This window comes from Delphinus delphis, chromosome 7 (assembly GCF_949987515.2).
Source record: "Delphinus delphis chromosome 7, mDelDel1.2, whole genome shotgun sequence".
NCBI lineage: Eukaryota > Metazoa > Chordata > Mammalia > Artiodactyla > Delphinidae > Delphinus > Delphinus delphis.
Window position 1 is genome coordinate 90,224,318 of NC_082689.1, and position 20,126 is coordinate 90,244,443.

General features: G+C 38.7%; 1 long non-coding RNA gene across 1 annotated transcript in view; it reads right to left on the reverse strand.

Annotated features, from left to right (window-relative positions):
* Window positions 1-20,126, reverse strand: part of LOC132428188 (uncharacterized) — a 351,551-nt gene that overhangs the window by 322,562 nt on the left and 8,863 nt on the right. Inside the window, exon 2 of the long non-coding RNA XR_009520082.1 lies at window positions 8,312-8,413. This is a non-coding gene — a long non-coding RNA (uncharacterized lncRNA). The remainder of the gene's footprint in view (window positions 1-8,311; window positions 8,414-20,126) is intronic.

The following is a 20,126-nucleotide window of genomic DNA, read 5'->3' on the forward strand; positions in this document are numbered from 1 at the left end:
CAAACAAATTAAAAATTGAAGTGTCAGTTTCCTCAGCTGTAAAACGCAGAGACACCATGTTCCTACCTGTTAATACAAACTACAAATTATAAAGGATATTATGATTGGTACTTCCTCATGAAATATAAAGGACAAGAAATCAAGAAGGTGTACTAAGCAGAAAACCTCTGTATTTCTTCACATACAAGTTACACCATCAAGCTGCTTAGTTGCAAAGAAGTGCATGCATTCTACAACAGATGAAATTGGGCATTTTTTGTTGTTCTTAAGCTTTTCTTGGCAAATCAATATTTCTATCCACATGGCTGGTGATAGGCATTTCTCTCCTAGGCTTTGAGTAAAACAATGGAAAACTCTATTGAACTAAAATGCTATCTCCTCGGACTGATAGACTCCCCCAAAGAAGTTGTAGCTTCATAATAATATAATGTATCCAGATGAGTAATGAAAACTTCATCATTCAGACTTTCCTTAAATGACATTTGATCTCTGAATAAAACTACTGAAAATATTCAAATTTTGCAGCTCTTTGGAGGGTGGAAGTATATTGAAGAATATGTAAAAATCAAATGAACTGCCAGAAACTGCCCAAAATATTTCACACACTGGATAAGTGGTAAAAATGCAACACTCCTGACCATTTAATAAAACCAACAGTGTCTTGGGTCTGTCACATAACCAGCTGGTCAATGAATATTTTCCAAGCGTCTAGTACATGCCTAGTACATGTGATGAAATATCGAATGAATATAATATTAATTCTTGCTAACAAAATATATAAGCTCTAGAGGACAAAGAAATGTATAGCATGTTTCCTGTGATACTAAAGAAAAACCTAAAGAACTAATAATTTTGATTATGTGACAAATGCAAGCAAACAGAGCTAGCTCCCTTATTCAGGCCAAGGCAGGAAATTTGGTGGCCAACTAAACCTGACCCTCAACTATATTATTAGTATTATTTTCCCACAAAATAGCCACAAAAAGTTCCTATGACCTTGTCACAATTTCTTTGTTAAAGTAATGGAAGCATCCTTCCCAATGAAACCCCCATGATATCTGCTTGAGGGGAAGATAATTCTGATCTGCCAGCTGCCTATCATGTCTCATCGAGATGCTGAGTAAGCAAATGAAGGGAAACTGACCTTGGTGTCTCTGACACAAGTAACAAAGCTCAGACTCCTGCTGCCATGTCTGCGTGATTAGATTTATCCATCTAGAGCAGTGAGACTGAGTCACAAGTGCGAGAGCCTCCTCTCCTCAGTTTAATAATACCCTACTTAGTTAGACACCAGGGTGTGCTGCAGAGATAACCGGAGGACAAGAGATGCCAGGAAATTATTGTTTTTACTGGGGAGGACAAAGAGTGATTATTACGACCTAAGTGCCCTACAGGATCATAAAAACACTTTCAAATTGAAAGACTGCGTATATAAGCCCTACACAAAGGCATGTGCAGGACAGTTAATCAAGGTACTAGAAGAAGGAGGCTTTGCTTTAATGAAAGCCTATTAGCTGAGACACATATGCCTCAGGTTTCCTTCAAAATGGAAATAGGTATATGTAATACACTGCCATCGTCAGAGTAATATGAGTAATTGTCAGAGTAATATGTCCCTTTGTCCCTTTTCCCTTTGCATTTTAAGTGCTGCTGTCAAACATGCCTGAACTGGGCTTGTTAGCTTTTAATTCGCTTTAGAGACCATCGGCAATCTTAACCATTTTAAAGACATGCTATATCACAAGTACGGTTTTCCAATTCGCTGGGATGCTGGATCAGATTCAGGAGCCAAAGCCAATTGCCGGGGCAAAATTGCCAAAGCCAATTGCCAGGGGCAAAAGAATCTGTATGATTTAAAGATTTTATAGTGTCTGTAAACCCTAGAACGTTTACAGCTTCCTCTAATTGCACAACCTATACAGAAATCCCTCTTCTCACCAACCTGAAAATGATACATTTAAAACATGATATAGAGCATTTTCTCTCCAAAATAAAATACAAAAATTAGCTAAATAGATATACCAACCATACATATATTTTTTTAAATGCTAACTGACTGGGAACATCTTCAAATTAACAAATAATAGATGAAAACTGGTTGGCTACCCTGTTAAAACTAACATGAGCCTAGTATTCTTCCACGCGGTAAGTTCTGTGATTAAAATTCAATAGTGTTTACTATTGTATTTCCAGGAACTATAACATCTATAGAATGTTAATATACTCTAAACATTTATATTGCAGTTATATTGAATTTGACTCATTTACTTAAATCCTCAAAGTATTTCATTGCTAGGAAAGTAGGATAAACCTTTAATATTTTTTTTATTTAGTGATATATCAGGTGGCCTAATTCTCACCTAAAAGGATTTTTACACTTTTCTTCTATTCCTTGACTTTCACCATTTCAGCTAAACTTTAGACTCTGCCTTGCCCAATACCACAATTTTCATTTTGACCTATGGAAACCCTATTGAATTTCAATGCCTAGCTTAAATTTTTTTAAAAGTGCTTTTTCGCAAGAAAGCTATCAAAGTAACTACTAAGGTTTAGCCCATATGGTACTATTAATAGCCATTTAGAAAGGAAATTATAAATCTAAAATATGAATGTAATTTTTTTTACTCTCTACAAGACTCACTTTATTATTTTTGTGTAAGCCTAAGTTGTATAATAATGATTTGATATACGTATATTTTGCAAAAGGATTACTGCAACAGGGTTAGTTAACCCCTCCATCACCTTACATAATTACCTCTTTTTTTGTAATGAGAACATTTAAGACATACTCTGTTAACAACTTTCAAGTATATAACACAGTGTTGTTAACTACAGACACCACGGTGTACATTAGATCCTCAGAATACATTCCTCTTTCAACTGGAAGTTTGTACTTTTTGACCAACATCACCCCCATTTTCTCCACCTCACAGCGCCTAGAAAATTATGAGTGCATGCCTATTACTCACCACAGGTGTGAGGTGTGTGGTGCTGATGACGGAACCAAAGCCAAATGAGGCTGTAGCTGGGTCACCCAGGGGTACAGAGCTGTTTCTAGGTTTGTAGCTGGGACAATGGTAAGCAAATCAGCTGCCTGGATGCGGATCTCTCTTCTCAAAATGACTCTCCTCGTTGCAGCTTCCTTGGACTGCCCTGAAGTTTCACAGTGTCCTACCTCAGTCCCACAGTTGCCACAAAAGCACTTCTGTCTGTGGATGAATGTCAAGTTATTGTTGATGATGGAGGGATACACGCGAGAAATGTCTTATTCAGACAATTGGCTGACATCACTCCTCAGATGTGCTACTTCTAAATTGAACCTCCAACAATATAAAAATGAGTTACTGTCATCCCAGAGGCTTGGTACTAAATTGTTGGCTATTAGGACAAAGAAATCTGAGATGTCAATGAGGGTACCCTTAGCGGGCCCCACGTTGCTCCCCAAGCTTCCACTTGACTTATTCTATGTAGGGTTATTAATAATATGAAACATCCAAATAGAGTATTGGAAACAGCACACTCTCCCGTTGCCACGACTACCATCACTATTTATTCAGCTTAGTTAAGTTTATAAATAAATACTACACAAATCTTTTCTGATCAAACTAAATCACTTTGTATTGTCAGAGACATGACTACATAGAATGAGAGGAGTCGTCATAGTTACTGGATCAATCACGTGGTGAGTTATGAAAAGACTGACTGTGAACTAATGTATCTCTTCATGAAAAATGGCACGGCTTAGTTATACACAAGACCGCAGCCTTTCAAAGAGTTACTTTATAAAGCTATATTCTTATTCCGATGTAATTTTCATGGTTCAGAATACTATCCTAAATCTCTTTTTGGCTTTGCCTCCTAAACCAGCCCCATCATATTTTAACCACATCTAGATATTCAGTCACCTACTTCCCAACTTGATCTCCTATTTTATAAGAGTGAATCTAAAAGATTTTGGCAGTTTCCTACAATCAAATTCACTTTCACTTATTAAAATAATCTGGCATCCCTGATCGTGTGTAAAATGCTCTTTGCTATATATCTGCTCCTCTCCTAAACAGGAGGTACGTGAAATTAAGGACTTTAGAGGATGGAGCAAGAAAGATAAATGACAGTGTGTCAGTTGGACCTAAATGTACACAGGTCACCCTCAAGGGTCTGGAATACAAGAGACAAAGATGTAAGCAACACTTATTTTTTTTTTATCAAAGACAGTACCGAAGGAAGCACCTGCTCTGACTTGTCATTTAGAAAATGAAAACTTGGAGGAATTTCTTTTTATCTCTTCTAGATCTATTATGACCCTGTCAGTGAAAAGACGGAGTGTTGGGGAGTGTTCCTCAAAACACTCAAAATGTCTTGGGGAGTGTTCCTGAGAATGCCCCTGAATGCAGCAAATGCTTATCCCACACTGAATTGAAGACTGAGAGTTTAAATGAGAGAGAGGGACTCAAGGCCTCAGCTGTTTGCTACTACAACAGATGACAGTGTTTAAGAACACAGAATAACTCATAAATTCCAATACACATAGTTAATTCTTTCACTTCTTTTACAGAGAAAGTTTTTTAACCCAAACTAATCAGGTCTTCTTCTATAAGTGCAAACTAGTTCTTGATTATTTAGAAAGAGAATCACTATTCAGAGAGATAATGCCTCCATATAGGACTATGCTGTTTAAATTTAGCAAAACATCTTGCTTTTATCACTGAACATATTCAGGCCAACAAAAAAATTCCAACATTTTCAAGTACACAGTTATTCTAAAAGTGGAAAAAATTTTGATGCAGTAATTGTGAAAAATATATTCAGTAGAGGTATTTTCAAAATGTTCAGACCAATAGAAACCCCATGGGACTAAATTGATTTCTGAGGTAACATTTAAGGGCAGTGAGCAAGTTCGTGGTTACTTGTTATAAAATATGTCTTATGACCTCATACTATATCTTTAATTACATTCATTCTTTGGTTAAAGACACTACTTCTACAATCTCAGTCAGGAGCAGGGAATTGTTTTGTGGCTTCCTCTTTGGCAGCAAACATGGTCACACTGAATAAAAGTGATCACGGACTGGTTAACAGCATCAACTGGGAGACACGAAACTAAAATAAACTATTTTTGGTGCTATCCTTATATAAACTTGTAACACTGAAGCATCAAAATTTCCTAAGGAGATACAAAACAAATTTTAGAAGAGATGAGTTTTGGTTCCATAATATCTCCTGAAAGATGAGAGATGAGAGATAGATAGATAGATGATAGATAGATAGATAGGTAAATAGCTTGATAGTCCATCAACACCAGTGTTCCACTTTATTATATCATAAAATATCTGCAGACTTGTGCTTCCTTCCGTGGAGTTTTTGCCTCCCCAACTACTTATTAGTTGCTTATAATCATGTGCAGGCTCTAAAACAGCTTGTTGTATAAAGTATACAGAAGTGCATTAAAGCAGGAGTGTTATTGAAAAATAATATAAATGGGTACAAAGTTGTGATGCAAAACACACGCCTAAGAGCTTGAGACAAAGCAAAGCGAATGACTGCAGAAGCAAGTTTAGTCTTACAGAGAAGGAGATGGTTCCTTCGCAAATTTCCTCTTGTCTGACTGCAGACAGTTCTCTTTAGAGAACTGGCACTTTCCTTTCCTTTCAGCCACCTTCATTTCCTTGTGTCCACGTGAAGTCTAAGGATAGTGTCATCATTCAAACATCATTATTGCTCCCCTTATCGCTCTTTACTAGACTTGACCTAAGTTCCCAATGGTGGAGGATCAGTGTGAGAATTTGGAAAGCTTGGGTTACTGTATCAGAAAAATGTAATGGCTAAATGTGTTACCAAACTCATCTCCCCACTTAGGGATATCTGTATATAAACAGAATAGCTTACATAACCTTGCCCAATAGCTGCCTATTGAGTGGGCTTTATACAGAAGAAACTAGAGAAGGAATACTCAGGAAAAGGAGTGTCTCTTTGAACTTTCAAAAGTATTTCCATTTCACAAACACAAATTCAAATACAAATTGTGAGTTGGTCACTTCTGCAACTGAGACAAGGGTAATTAGAAGAACAGAATACATTTCTGGGCTCATCCCTTTAAAACAGTAACCCAAACACAAAGCCATCATGGATGCAGCCCTGTGCCTGTTACTAAACCTGCCTGGTCATCCATTCCCTCTTCTGCAAAAGAGAGGTAAATAGTATTACCTAAAGCATATGTTTGTGTTAAGGATTCAGTGAGTGAATCCAAATAGGGCACTTTGTCTGGCACATAGTAAGGACTCCATACAGGACAGAGAAAGTGAAAAGGTGGAGGAAGACACCAGCAGAAGGGGGAGAAGGAGGAAGAAGAGGTCACTGGCAATTCTACCAGAAAAGAAGGAGGCCTTGAATGCCTCCACAAGATCCCTGTCTGTCTCACTCTCGATCAACGTGCTCTTCTCCCTCGATTCTGATTCCAGGAACTCACAACCTTAGCTGTGCGTTAGAATAGCCTGGAAGACTTAAAATCCTGCTGCCCAGGCTGCCCTTCAAACCAGTGAAATCAGAAACCCTGGGATGCAACCCTGGCAGCAGGAGTCTGTAAATCTCTATAGGTGATTCCAACATGAGCTAAGGTTTGAGAACAATTACTCTGTTCCATCCTCATCTTCATATTCCTAGCCAATGTTAGTTGAGTTCTCATTGGCTCTGATGTAGCACTTTAAGCCCAGTAAGTCTAAAACACGCTGGAAAGAATTATTTTTTTAATGAATATATTCTTTTAGCAAAAGAGAAGTGTATGTATGAAAACACATAACTTTAGACTTCTTGGCATTGTTAGCTATGTTAGGCTTATTTTTAAAAAGAGGAGCCAAGTTACCCCATAACATATTGACTCACAAATAAAAATGTCCTTCCTTACGGGGAGAAGAATATATAATAGGATGTGGAGCTCAATGTCAGCCTAATCTTTAAGGTTTATATGCATTTCCAGGAGAAGAAGTTTCAAAGTCCGGACCTATAGGGATTTTTTCAAATGCTGCTTCAATAAAACCTTGCCCTGGACCACTTAAATGCTTGAATGGAAAGTGGCTATGGTAAAATTATGTGCCGTAAAACGTACTCGTAAAATTACACGATCAAGCAAGAGTTCTCAGAATCTCCTCTCAGAAATATCATATGCAAATTTTTGTTTTGCTTGATGCTGATTTGAGTAAAATTTATTTCTATCATCAATTAGAGAAATGCAAACAGATCTGAGTTTTGAAACCATGTTTAAAAAGAAAAAAGAAAAACATTACCTACCTGAGCATGACAGAAACAAAGATTTATCTTTCCATTATGTTACCACAATGGGCAAATGGTTACAATTATGAGCAAGCCCTTTAAGGTAATAAATGAATTTTTCATAAGACATCAGTTTTTACTAGCTGTTATAATCATTTTATCCTTATTGTGTTCTCCAACTTGCCAATAACATCATTTTAACATTCTTATGCAACAAGCCATGTTCTACTATGTGGCATAATATTTCATTTTAATATCTATTCATCTTCAACAGCTCGGGCTCTCCGAGGCCTTGCAGAAGCACTCTGTCTCTGGTGAGGTGTCAATTTAAGTGTGATGTATTATTCAGCTTGGCAAAGGAGGTGTAACCTCTCAGTGGCAATCATGAGAATCACAGGGAAAGAAGTGTACAAACATCTGGGACCCAAAAGTCATTTCACTGGCTAATAGTGTCTGGGCTTTGCTAATGGATCTTATTTAAAGTGCAGGACACCATTTACACATTTTTAAAAACCCTATATATACAACTAAAAAGACATTCCATTTCAATTACAGTATTGTACATATTGCAGAAAGCAAGGTCCCCGGTGTGACTTGCTGATAGCTCTGAGGCTGGCATCTCAGGGGAGGCAGCCGGGAGCACGACCCAAATCCCACTGTCTTCTCTTCTCAAGACCAAATGCTCAGTATTCATCCTAACAGATGTAGGTGAGTGCCCTGGCTGTCGTCCTCATATAACAAGACAGTACAGTAGAGGGTTAAAAACAAAGGCTGTGGACTCAGAAAGACCAAGGCAAAAATCTTACTTTGTGACCATGGCCAAATCCCTTCTCTATGCCTCGGCTTCCTCATCAGGTACATGGTATTACTGCTCAAAATATTTGCTGCTCCATCCTGGGGGAGAATTATACTCTCTTACCTCATTGTCTTCAGGCTTGGATGTGTGTCTTGCTTCGGCCAATGACATCTGAGATAAGGTGGCATGTGCCATTTTAAAGCAGTAGCATTAAGAGCCATAACACAGTTCCACCATGATCTCTCTTACCTGTACCACGAGACTCGGGATGTCCTGGATGGAAGCTGCTCCCTTTACCAGGTTCCACGGAGCAAGACTGCTGCTCACGGTATCTTAGACACGTGACAGACACTGTGTGAGACAAAAATAAACCTCTGTGGATATAAGCCCAGACTGAGTTATACATCTCATATATGATGAGGATAATGATAGTACTTAACAAGCTAGGCTGTGTGAGCACTAAATGAGAAAATACCCATAAAGAAACTATAAAGGGTCTGGCACACGGAGAGCATTCAATATTACCCATTGTTACTACCGGCATACCTCAGAGGTATGGTTCTAGACTACCATCAGAAAGTAAATATCACAATAAAGTGAGTCACACAAATTTCATGGTTTCCCAGTGTACATATGTTATATTTACACTACACTGTAAATCTATTAATTGTCAATAGTATTATGTCTAAATAAAATGTACATATCTTAATTTTAAAATATTGCTAAAAAATGCTAACCATCATCTGAGCCTTCATCGAAGTTATAATCTTTTTGCAACAGTAACATCAAAGCTCACTGATCACAGATGACCATAACAAATATAATCATAATGAAAAAGTTTAAAATATTGCCAGAACTACCAAGATGTGGCACAGAGACACAAACTGAGCAAACGCTGTTGGAATAATGGACCCAACAGACTTGCTCAACACAGGGTTGCCACAGACCTTCAGTTTGTAAAAAACACAGTATCTGTGAAGTGCAATAAAGTGAAATGCAATAAAACAAGCTGTGACTGTATTAACATCACAAATATATCTAAGTCAAAGATGAGGTTGTAATGATCATAATATCTGCCCTCTACAAGTATGAGACTTTTATCCCTTCTTCACAAGAAGTCACAAACTTCGATTATGTGTTCTGTCCTACTCATCCACATGAGAATTGCTAATCCAATTACATTCATTCACTGATTAAATCATCTGTGACTGGGTAGGACTGCCAGATTTAGCAAATTAAAATACAGGATCCTCGGTAACATTTTAATTTCAGGTAAACAAGGAACTTTTTTTTCAAATAAGTATATCCCATGTAATATTGGGGGCATACTGAGTTTTAACAAATGTGCTGTTTATCTGAAACTCAAACACAACTAGTGTCCTGTACTACGTTTGGTAACTATAAACTGGAAGAATGTGCATTCCTGGGCTGATAGTCACAGTACGTCCTTCTTTCCCTCTTTTTCTTTAAACTTTTGGATCCTGAAATATGTCAGAAAAAACATTTGGAACAATAGACACATTTGGTTGTAGAAATGTAATTGTGTCAGTACTGTGCACCAAAAGAAACAATAGGCCAAAGATCAGAATATTTAGGTTTTAGTCCAAGTTCTGTGACTAACTAGTTTTACATTCTTCAATACATCACTAATACTTCTCTAAGCTTCAGTTTTCTCTAATGAGGAAAGTTGGATTTTAAATTTTCTAAGATATCTTTTTGTTTAAAATTTTAACTATCTTCAATGGGATATTTACAATGAAAACTTTCTATTTAAATTATAGGATTCCTTATAAAGCTTTCTAAAAAGAAGGGGATACAACCATGCCGATTAAGTCTTAGACCATTAAGGTCTGTTCTCCTTCCCAATTATAATTAACAACTGATTACATGGGCTTTCTCCATGCCAGACACTTTATAAACATTAACTGATTTAAACCTCATAATTGTTCTATGAAGCAAATACTATTAATGTATCCATTTCACAGATGAAACTGAGACAAGATGAAACTGAGACTAAATAACTTGTTAGGATCCCACAACATGTGTGGAAACCTGAGAATGTGAATCCAAGTAATCTGCCTTTACCTCCTCTGTAAGATAATATCATATACATAAGCATAAAACCAAACTAATAATAAGGGCAAGCCTTTAATAATAATTGTTTTTTGGAGAAGAGCGGGGAAGTTCTAGATTGAACAACTGACCTTCAGTATAACTGAGTCACTTTGAGTGATAAAGAAGTACCCAGACCTAGGTGTTAAATAAATGCTGACAGATGAACATTTCAATTAGTTAATAAGGAAGCTTATAATGAGTTGATTTCCCCTTCAGAGTTTTTAATATTTTGACTAAGTTGCAATAGAAACTTTGAAATTGTATAGAAAAACTTTGCATGGCAATTACAGTGTATCATATGTAATAGTGATAAAATTGAGTTTTTGAAAATTCTCAAAGGGGCATCTATTTAGACTCAGTCACCATCTTTCATTGCATTTGAGCCACAAGCAACTGAAACAGTGGCCACTAGTGAATACTTCTGTTTTCTGCCTTGGCCTTTGAGACGAGTGAAACAGAGACTCAGAAAAAGAAACTTAGAAGCTGTCTGGCCCAAGGTCCTTTTGGCTAAGGGGCAGAGTCAATATTTGACCCCAAAGTTCTGAAGTCCTTCATCTTTCCCCTATAATCTAAGGCAGGAGTCAGCTATGGGCCAAATCTGGCCCACCATCTAGTTTTGATTCTTTTCTCTTGATCCACAAAGTCTAAAACATTTACTATCTGGCTCTTCACAGAAAAAGTTTGCTAACTCCCAATTTAAGGCTTCAAGAGCTTTGCACAGTGCTGCCATTAGGAATATTAATGGAAGCCACATATGTAATGTACAATTTTCTAGAAGCTGGATTTTTTAAAGGTAAACAGAAACAGATGACAATAGAAAAGATCAATAAAACTAAAAGCTGATTCTTTGAAAAGATAAACAAAATTGATAAACCTTTAGTCAGACTCATCAAGAAAAAAAGGAAGAGGGCCCAAATCAATAAAATCAGAAATGAAAAAGAAGTTACAACCGACACCACAGAAATACATAAGGATCGTAAGAGATTACTAAGAACAACCATATGACAATAAAGTGGACAACCGAGAAGAAATGGACAAATTCTTACAAAGGTACAATCTCCCAAGACAGAACCGGGAAGAAATAGAAAATATGAACAGATCAATTACCAGTACTGAAATTGAATCAGTAATTTTAAAACTCCCAACAAACAGAAGTCCAGGACCAGATGGCTTCACAGGTGAATTCTACCAAACATTTAGAGACAAGTTAACACCTAGCCTTCTCAAACTATTCCAAAATATTGCAGAGGAAGGAACACTTCCAAACTCATTCTTTGGTGCCAGCATCACCCTGAAACCAAGACCAAAGAAGCCACAAAAAAGAAAAGTACAGGCCAGTACCATTGATGAACACAGATGTAAAAACCCTCAACAAAATGTTAGCAAATCAAATCTAACAATACATTAAATGGATCATACACCATGATCAAGTGGGATTTATTCCAGGGATGCAAGGATTCTTCAATATACGCAAATCAATCAATGTTATAAACCACATTAACAAACTGAAGAATAAAAACCATAAGATCATCTCAATAGACGCAGAGAAAGCTTTTAACAAAATTCAACACCCATTTATGATGAAAACTCTCCAGAAAGTGGATATAGAGGGAACATACCTCAACATAATAAAGGCCATATACGACAAACCCACAGCCAACATCATACGCAATGGTGAAAAGCTGAAATTAATTTTAATCATATATTTAATTTAATCTGATAGATCCAAAATGTCATTTCAACATGCAATCAACATAAAAAACTGAGATATTTTATAATTTTTTCATAGGAAATCTTTGCAATCCAGTGTGTATTTTACTCTTATAGTACATTTCAACATGAACTAGCCACATTTGAAGTACTCAGGGTCCATGCAAACCAGTGACAGCTACATCAGACCACAGAGGTCCCGAGGTTAATAGCATTTTGTCCTCACAACTCCTCTTTTTCTCATTAAGGATGTTTTATTAGTTTCTCCATTAAAAATTCAGCCCCCAATAGGAACCAAATTTAACATTAGAACTTCTATATTAGCACACTATTCTCACATTCTCCCCAATGGCAAGTGTTTTTGTTATTATTCCTTTAGTGTCAACTTTAATTGATGTTAAATGGATGAAAATGATTTTATTAACATTCTGTAAGTTGATATTTAAGGTATTTTAAAAAGATAATAAACTTGGGTTATGTTTTTTGTTTTGGGGTAAGATTTATAGAGCCCATCAACCACTCTCCAGGTCTTCCCCCTCTTTTATTTTATTATTATTTTTTTTACATCTTTAATGGAGTATAATTGCTTTACAATGCTGTGTTAGTTTCTGCTTTATAACAAAGTGAATCAGTTATACATATACACATGTTCCCATATCTCCTCCCTCTTGCATCTCCCTCCCTCCAACCCTCCCTATCCCACCCCTCCAGGCGGTCACAAAGCACCGAGCTGATCTCCCTGTGCTATGTGGCTGCTTCCCACTAGCTATCTACCTTACATTTGGTAGTGTATGTACGTCCATGCCACTCTTTCACTTTATCACAGCTTACCCAACCCCCTCCCCATATCCTCAAGTCCATTCTCTACTAGGTCTGTGTCTTTACTCCCGTCTTACCCCTAGGTTCTTCATGACATATTTTTTTTCTTGGATTCCATATATATGTGTTAGCATACGGTATTTGTTTTTCTTTTCTGACTTACTTCACTCTGTATGACAGACTCTAGGTCCATCCACCTCACTACAAACAACTCAATTGCATTTCTTTTTATGGCTGAGTAATATTCCATTGCACATATGTGCCACATCTTCTTTATCCATTCACCTGAGGAATGACACTTAAGTTGTTTCCATCTCCTGGCTATTGTAAATAGAGCTGCAATGCACATTTTGGTACATGACTCTTTTTGAATTATGGTTTTCTCAGGGTATATGCCCAGTAGTGGGATTGCTGAGTCATATGGTAGTTCTATTTTTAGTTTTTTAAGGAACCTCCATACTGTTCTCCATAGTGGCTGTACCAATTCACATTCCCACCAGCAGTGCAAGAGGGTTCCCTTTTCTCCACACCCTCTCCAGCATTTATTGTTTCTAGATTTTTTGATGATGGCCGTTCTGACCAATGTGAGATACCTCATTGTACTTTTGATTTGCATTTCTCTAATTATTAATGATGTTCAGCATTCTTTCATGTGTTTGTTGGCAATCTGTATATCTTCTTTGGAGAAATGTCTATTTAGGACTTCTGCCCATTTTTCTATTGGGTTGTTTGTTTGTTTTTTTGATATTGAGCTGCATGAGTTGCTTTTAAATTTTGGAGATTAATCCTCTGTCAGTTGCTTCATTTGCAAATATTTTCTCCGACTCTTAGGGCTGTCTTTTGGTCTTGTTTATGCTTTCCTTTGCTACGCAAAAGCTTTGAAGTTTCATTAGGTCCCATTTGTTTATTTTTGTTTTTATTTCCATTTCTCTAGGAGTTGGGTCAAAAAGGATCTTGCTGTGATTTATGTCATAGAGTGCTCCACCTATGTTTTCCTCTAACAGTTTGATAGTTTCTGGCCTTATATTTAAGTCTTTAATCCATATTGAGCGTATTTTTGTGTATGGTGTTAGGGAGTGTTCTAATCTCATACTTTTACATGTATCTGTCCAGTTTTTCCAGCACCATTTATTGAAGAGGCTGTCCTTTCTCCATTGTATATTCCTGCCTCCTTTATCAAAGATAAGGTGACCGTATGTGCGTGGTTTATCTCTGGGCTTTCTATCTTGTTCCATTGATCTATATTCTGTTTTTGTGCCAGTACCATATTGTCTTGATTAGTGTAGCTTTGTAGTACAGTCTGAAGTCAGGGAGCCTGATTCCTCCAGCTCCATTTTTCGTTCTCAAGATTGCTTTGGCTATTTGGGGTCTTTTGTGTTTCCATACAAATTGTAAAATTTTTTGTTCTAGTTCTGTGAAAAATGCCAGTGGTAGTTTGATAGGGATTGCATTGAATCTGTAGATTGCTTTGGGTAGTAGAGTCATTTTCACAATGTTGATTCTTCCAATCCAAGAACATGGTGTATCTCTCCATCTATTTGTATCATCTTTAATTTCTTTCATCAATGTCTTATAATTTTCTGCATACAGGTCTTTTGTCTCCTTAGGTAGGTTTATTCCTAGATATTTTATTCTTTTTGTTGCAATGGTAAATGGGAGTGTTTTCTTGATTTCACTTTCAGATTTTTCATAATTAGTGTATAGGAATGCCAGAGATTTCTGTGCATTAATTTTGTATCCTGCTACTTTACCAAATTCATTGATTAGCTCTAGTAGTTTCTTGGTAGCATCTTTAGGATTCTCTATGTACAGTATCATGTCACCTGCAAACAGTGACAGCTTTACTTCTTCTCTTCGGATTTGGATGCCTTTTATTTCCCTTTCTTCTCTGATTGCTGTGGCTAAAACTTCCAAAACTATGTTGAGTAAAACTGGTGAGAGTGGGCAACCTTGTCTTGTTCCTGATCTTAGTGGAAATGCTTTCAGTTTTTCACCATTGAGGACGATGGTGGCTGTGGGTTTGTCATATATGGCCTTTATTATGTTGAGGAAAGTTCCCTCTAAGCCTAGTTTCTGCAGGGTTTTTATCATAAATTGGTGTTCAATTTTGTCGAAAGCTTTCTCTGCATCTATTGAGATGATCATATGGCTGTTCTCCTTCAATTTGTTAATATGGTGTATCACATTGATTGATTTGCGTATATTGAAGAAACCTTGCATTCCTGGAATAAACCCCACTTGACCATTGTGTATGATCCTTCTAATGTGCTGTGGGATTCTGTTTGCTAGTATTTTCTTGAGGATTTTTACATCTATGTTCATCAGTGATATTGGCCTGTAGTTTTCTTTCTTTGTGACATCCTTGTCTGGTTTTAGCATCAGGGTGATGGTGGCCTCGCAGAATGAGTTTGGGAGTATTCTTCCCTCTGCTATATTTTGGAAGAGTTTGAGAAGGATAGGTGTTAGCTCTTCTCTAAATGTTTGATAGAATTCGCCTGTGAAGCCATCTGGTCCTGGGCTTTTGTTTGTTGGAAGATTTTTCATCACAGTTTCAATTTCAGTGTTTGTGATTGGTCTGTTCATATTTTCTATTTCTTCCTGATTCAGTCTTGGCAGGTTGTGCATTTCTAAGAATTTGTCCATTTCTTCCAGGTTGTCCATTTTATTGGCATAGAGTTGCTTGTAGTAATCTCATGATCTATTGTACTTCTGCAGTGTCAGTTGTTACTTCTCCTTTTTCATTGCTAATTCTATAGATTTGAGTCTTCTCTCTTTTTTTCTTGATGAGTCTGGCTAATGGTTTATCAATTTTGTTTATCTTCTCAAAGAACCAGCTTTTAGTTTTCTTGACCTTTACTATAATTTCCTTCATTTCTTTTTCATTTATTTCTGATCTGATCTTTTATGATTTCTTTCCTTCTGCTAACTTTGGGGTTTTTTTGTTCTTCTTTCTCTAATCGCTTTAGGTGCAAGGTTAGGTTGTTTATTCGAGATGTTTCCTGTTTCTTAAGGCAGGATTGTATTGCTCTAAACTTCCCTCTTAGAACTGCTTTTGCTGCATCCATAGGTTTTGGGTTGTCATGTCTCCATTGTCATTTGTTTCTAGGTATTTTTTGATTTCCTGTTTGATTTCTTCAGTGATCACTTCTTTATTAAGAAGTGTATTGTTTAGCCTCCATGTGTTTGTATTTTTTACAGATCTTTCCCTGTAACTGATATCTAGTCTCATAGCGTTCTGGTCAGAAAGGATACTTGATACAATTTCAATTTTCTTAAATTTACCAAGGCTTGATTTGTGACCCAAGATATGATCTATCCTGGAGAATGTTCCATGAGCACTTGAGAAAAATGTGGATTCTCTTGTTTTTTGGATGGAATGTCCTATAAATATCAATTAAGTCCATCTTGTTTAATATATCATTTAAAGCTTGTGCTTCCTTATTTATTTTCATTTTGGATGATCTGTCCATTGGTGAAAGTGGGGTGTTAAAGTCCCCTACTATGACTGTGTTACTGCGGATTTCCCCTTTTATGGCTGTTTTTATTTGCCTTATGTATTAAGATGCTCCTATGTTGGGTGCATAAATGTTTACAATTGTTATATCTTCTTCTTGGATTGATCCCTTAATCATTATGTAGTGTCCTTCTTTGTCTCTTGTAATAGTCTTTATTTTAAAGCCTATTTTGTGTGATATGAGAATTGCCACTCCAGCTTTCTTTTGGTTTCCATTTGCACGGAATATCTTTTTCCATCCCCTTACTTTCAGTCTGTATGTGTCTCTAGGTCTGAAAAGGGTCTCTTGTAGACAGCATATATATGGGTCTTGTTTTTGTATCCATTCAGCCAATCTGTGTCTTTTGTTGGGAGCATTTAATCCATTTACATTTAAGGTAATTATCGATATGTATGTTCCTAATCCCATTTTCTTAATTATTTTGGGTTTGTTATTGTAGGTCTTTTCCTTCTCTTGTGTTTCTTGCCTACAGAAGGTCCTTTAGCATTTATTGTAAAGCTGGCTTGGTGGTGCTGAACTCTCTCAGCTTTTACTTGTCTGTAAAGGTTTTAATTTCTCCCTCAAATCTGAATTAGATCCTTGCTGGGTAATCTTGGTTTTAGGTTTTTCTCCTTCATCACTTTAAATATGTCCTGCCACTCCCTTCTGGCTTGAAGAGTTTCTGCTGAAAGATCAGCTGTTAACCTTATGGGGATTCCCTTGTGTGTTCTTTGTTGTTTTTCCCTTGCTGCTTTTAATATGTTTTCTTTGTATTTAATTTTTGATAGTTTGATTAATATGTGTCTTGGCGTGTTTCTCCTCGGATTTATCCTTTATGGGACTCTCTGTGCTTCCTGGACTTGATTAACTATTTCCTTTCCCATATTAGGGAAGTTTTCAACTATAATCTCTTCAAATACTTTCCCAGTCCCTTTCTTTTTCTCTTCTTCTTCTGGAACCCCTATAATTCGAATGTTGGTGCATTTAATGTTGTCCCAGAGGTCTCTGAGACTGTCCTCAGTTCTTTTCATTCTTTTTGCTTTATTCTGCTCCGCAGTAGTTATTTCCACTCTTTTATCTTCCAGGTCACTTATCCGTTCTTTTGCCTCAGTTATTCTGCTATTGATACCATCTAGAGTATTTTTCATTTCATTTATTGTGTGTTCATCATTGTTTGTTTCATCTTTAGTTCTTCTAGGTCCTTGTTAAATGTTTCTTGCATTTTCTCCATTCTCTTTCCAAGACTTTGGATCATCTTTACTATCATTATTCTGAATTGTTTTTCAGGTAGACTGCCTATTTCCTCTTCATTTGTTAGGTCTGGTGGGTTTTTATCTTGCTCCTTCATCTGCTGTGTGTTTTTCTGTCTTCTCATTTTGCTTATCTTACTGTGTTTGGGGTCTCCTTTTTGCAGGCTGCAGGTTTGTAGTTCCCATTGTTTTTGGTGTCTGTCCCCAGTGGCTAAGGTTGGTTCAGTGGGTTGTGTAGGCTTCCTGGTGGAGGGGACTAGTGCCTGTGTTCTGGTGGACGAGGCTGGGTCTTGTCTTTCTGGTGGGCAGGTCCACGTCTGGTGGTGTGTTTTGGGGTGTCTGTGGACTTTTTATGCTTTTAGGCAGCCTCTCTGCTGATGGGTAGGGTTGTGTTCCTGTCTTGCTAGTTGTTTGGCATAGGATGTCCAGCACTGTAGCTTGCAGGTCTTTGAGTGAAGCTGGGTGCTGGTGTTGAGATGGAGATCTCTGGGAGATTTTCGCCATTTGATATTATGTGGAGCTGGGAGGTCTCTTGTGGACCAGTGTCCTGAAGTTGGCTCTCCCACCTCAGAGGCACAGCACTGACTCCTGGCTCAGCACCAAGAGCCTTTCATCCACACAGCTCAGAATGAAAGGGAGAAAAAGTAGAAAGAAAGAGGATAAAATAAAACAAAATAAAGTAAGCTGAAATAAAATAAAGTTATCAAAATAAAAAATAGGGCTTCCCTGGTGGCGCAGTGGTTGAGAGTCTGCCTGCCGATGCAGGGGACATGGGTTCGTGCCCCAGTCCGGGAAGATCCCACATGCTGCGGAGCAGCTGCGCCCATGAGCCATGACCACTGAACCTGCGCGTCCGGAGCCTGGGCTCCACAATGGGAGAGGCCACAACAGTCAGAGGCCTGCATACCGCAAAAAAAAAAAATAATAAATAAAAATAAAAAATAATTATTAAGAAAAAATAAGTTTTTTAAGTAAAAAATAATAATAATAATGACAGATAGAACCCTAGGACAAATGGTGATAGCAAAGCTATACAGACAAAGTCTCACACAGAATACACATACACACTCACAAAAAGAGGAAAAGGGGAAAAAATAATAAATCTTACTCTCAAAGTCCACCTCCTCAATTTGGGATGATTTTTTATCTATTCAGGTATTCCACAGATGCAGGTACATCAAGTTGATTATGGAGATTTAATCTGCTGCTCCTGAGGCTGCTGGGAGAGATTTCCCTTTCTCTTCTTTGTTCATACAGCTCCCGGGGCTCAGCTTTGGATTTGGCCCCGCCTCTGCATGTAGGTCTCCAGAGGGCGTCTGTTCTTCGCTCAGACAGGATGGGGTTCAAAGGAGCAGCTGACTCGGGGGCTCTGGCTCACTCAGGCCGGGGGGAGGGAGGGGTGCGGATGCGGGGCGAGCCTGCGGCGGCAGAGGTCGGCGGGACATTGCATCAGCCTCAGGCACGCCGTGCGTTCTCCCGGGGAAGGTTTCCCTGGATCATGGGACCCTGGCAGTGGTGGGCTGCACAGGCTCCCGGGAGGAGAGGTGTGGATAGTGACCTGTGCTCGCACACCGGGTTCTTGGTGGCGGCAGTAGCAGGCTTAGCGTCTCAGGCCTGTCTCTTGGGTCCGCGCTCTTAGCCGTGGCTTGCGCCCGTCTCTGGAGCTCCTTTAAGAAGCACTTTTAATCCCCTCTCCTCACGCACCCGGAAACAAAGAGGGAAGAAAAAGTCTCTTGCCTCTTTGGCAGCTCCAGACCTTTTCCCGGACTCCCTCCCGTCTAGCCGTGGTGCACTAACCCCCTGCAGGCTGTGTTCACGCCGCCAACCCCATTCCTCTCCCTGCGCTCCGACCGAAACCCAAGCCTCAGCTCCGAGCCCCGCCCGCCCCGGCGGGGGAGCAGACAAGCCTCTCTGGCTGGTGAGTACCGGTCGGCACTGATCCTCTGTGCGGGAATCTCCCTGCTTTGCCCTCCGAACCCCTGTTGCTATGCTCTCCTCCGCGGCTCCGAAGCTTTCCCCCTCAGCCACCCTCAGTCTCTGCCCACGAAGGGGCTTCCTAGTGTGTGGAAACCTTTCCTCCTTCACAGCTCCCTCCCACTGGTGCAGGTCCCATCCCTATCCTTTTGTCTGTTTTTTCTTTTTTCTTTTGCCCTACTCAGGTACGTGGGGGGTTTCTTGCCTTTTGGGAGGTCTGAGGTCTTCTGCCAGCGTTCAGTAGGTGTTCTGTAGGAGTTGTTCCACGTGTAGATGTATTTCTGGTGTATCTGTGGGGAGGAAGGTGATCTCCGCGTCTTACTCTTCCGCCATCTTCCTCCTCTCTCCAGGCTGCATTTCTATACACTAACAATCAATTCCCACTACCCACAGGTGCTTGGCATTTGAGATAAAAAGCAGCCTCCTATTGAGAGCCACAGGAAAAGCCAGGTCTTGCAGGGCAGAGTCAGGCTTCAGGCTTCAGGCCAAAGCCTTGTCACTCACTCCTTCTGTAGCTCCTGGGACTCCTGGTGTCTGCTCTTGCTTCTATCTGCTGAGGACCCTTCAGCCTGCTGGACCCATCTCTATAAAGGAAAGGACAGCCAGGGCTCTCATCACTCAGGTGATCCACGGACTTCAAGCTGTGAACTCCATCCAAGGTCTTCCAGACTGGCAATGCCGCCAAGCTCCTGGCAGAAGCAA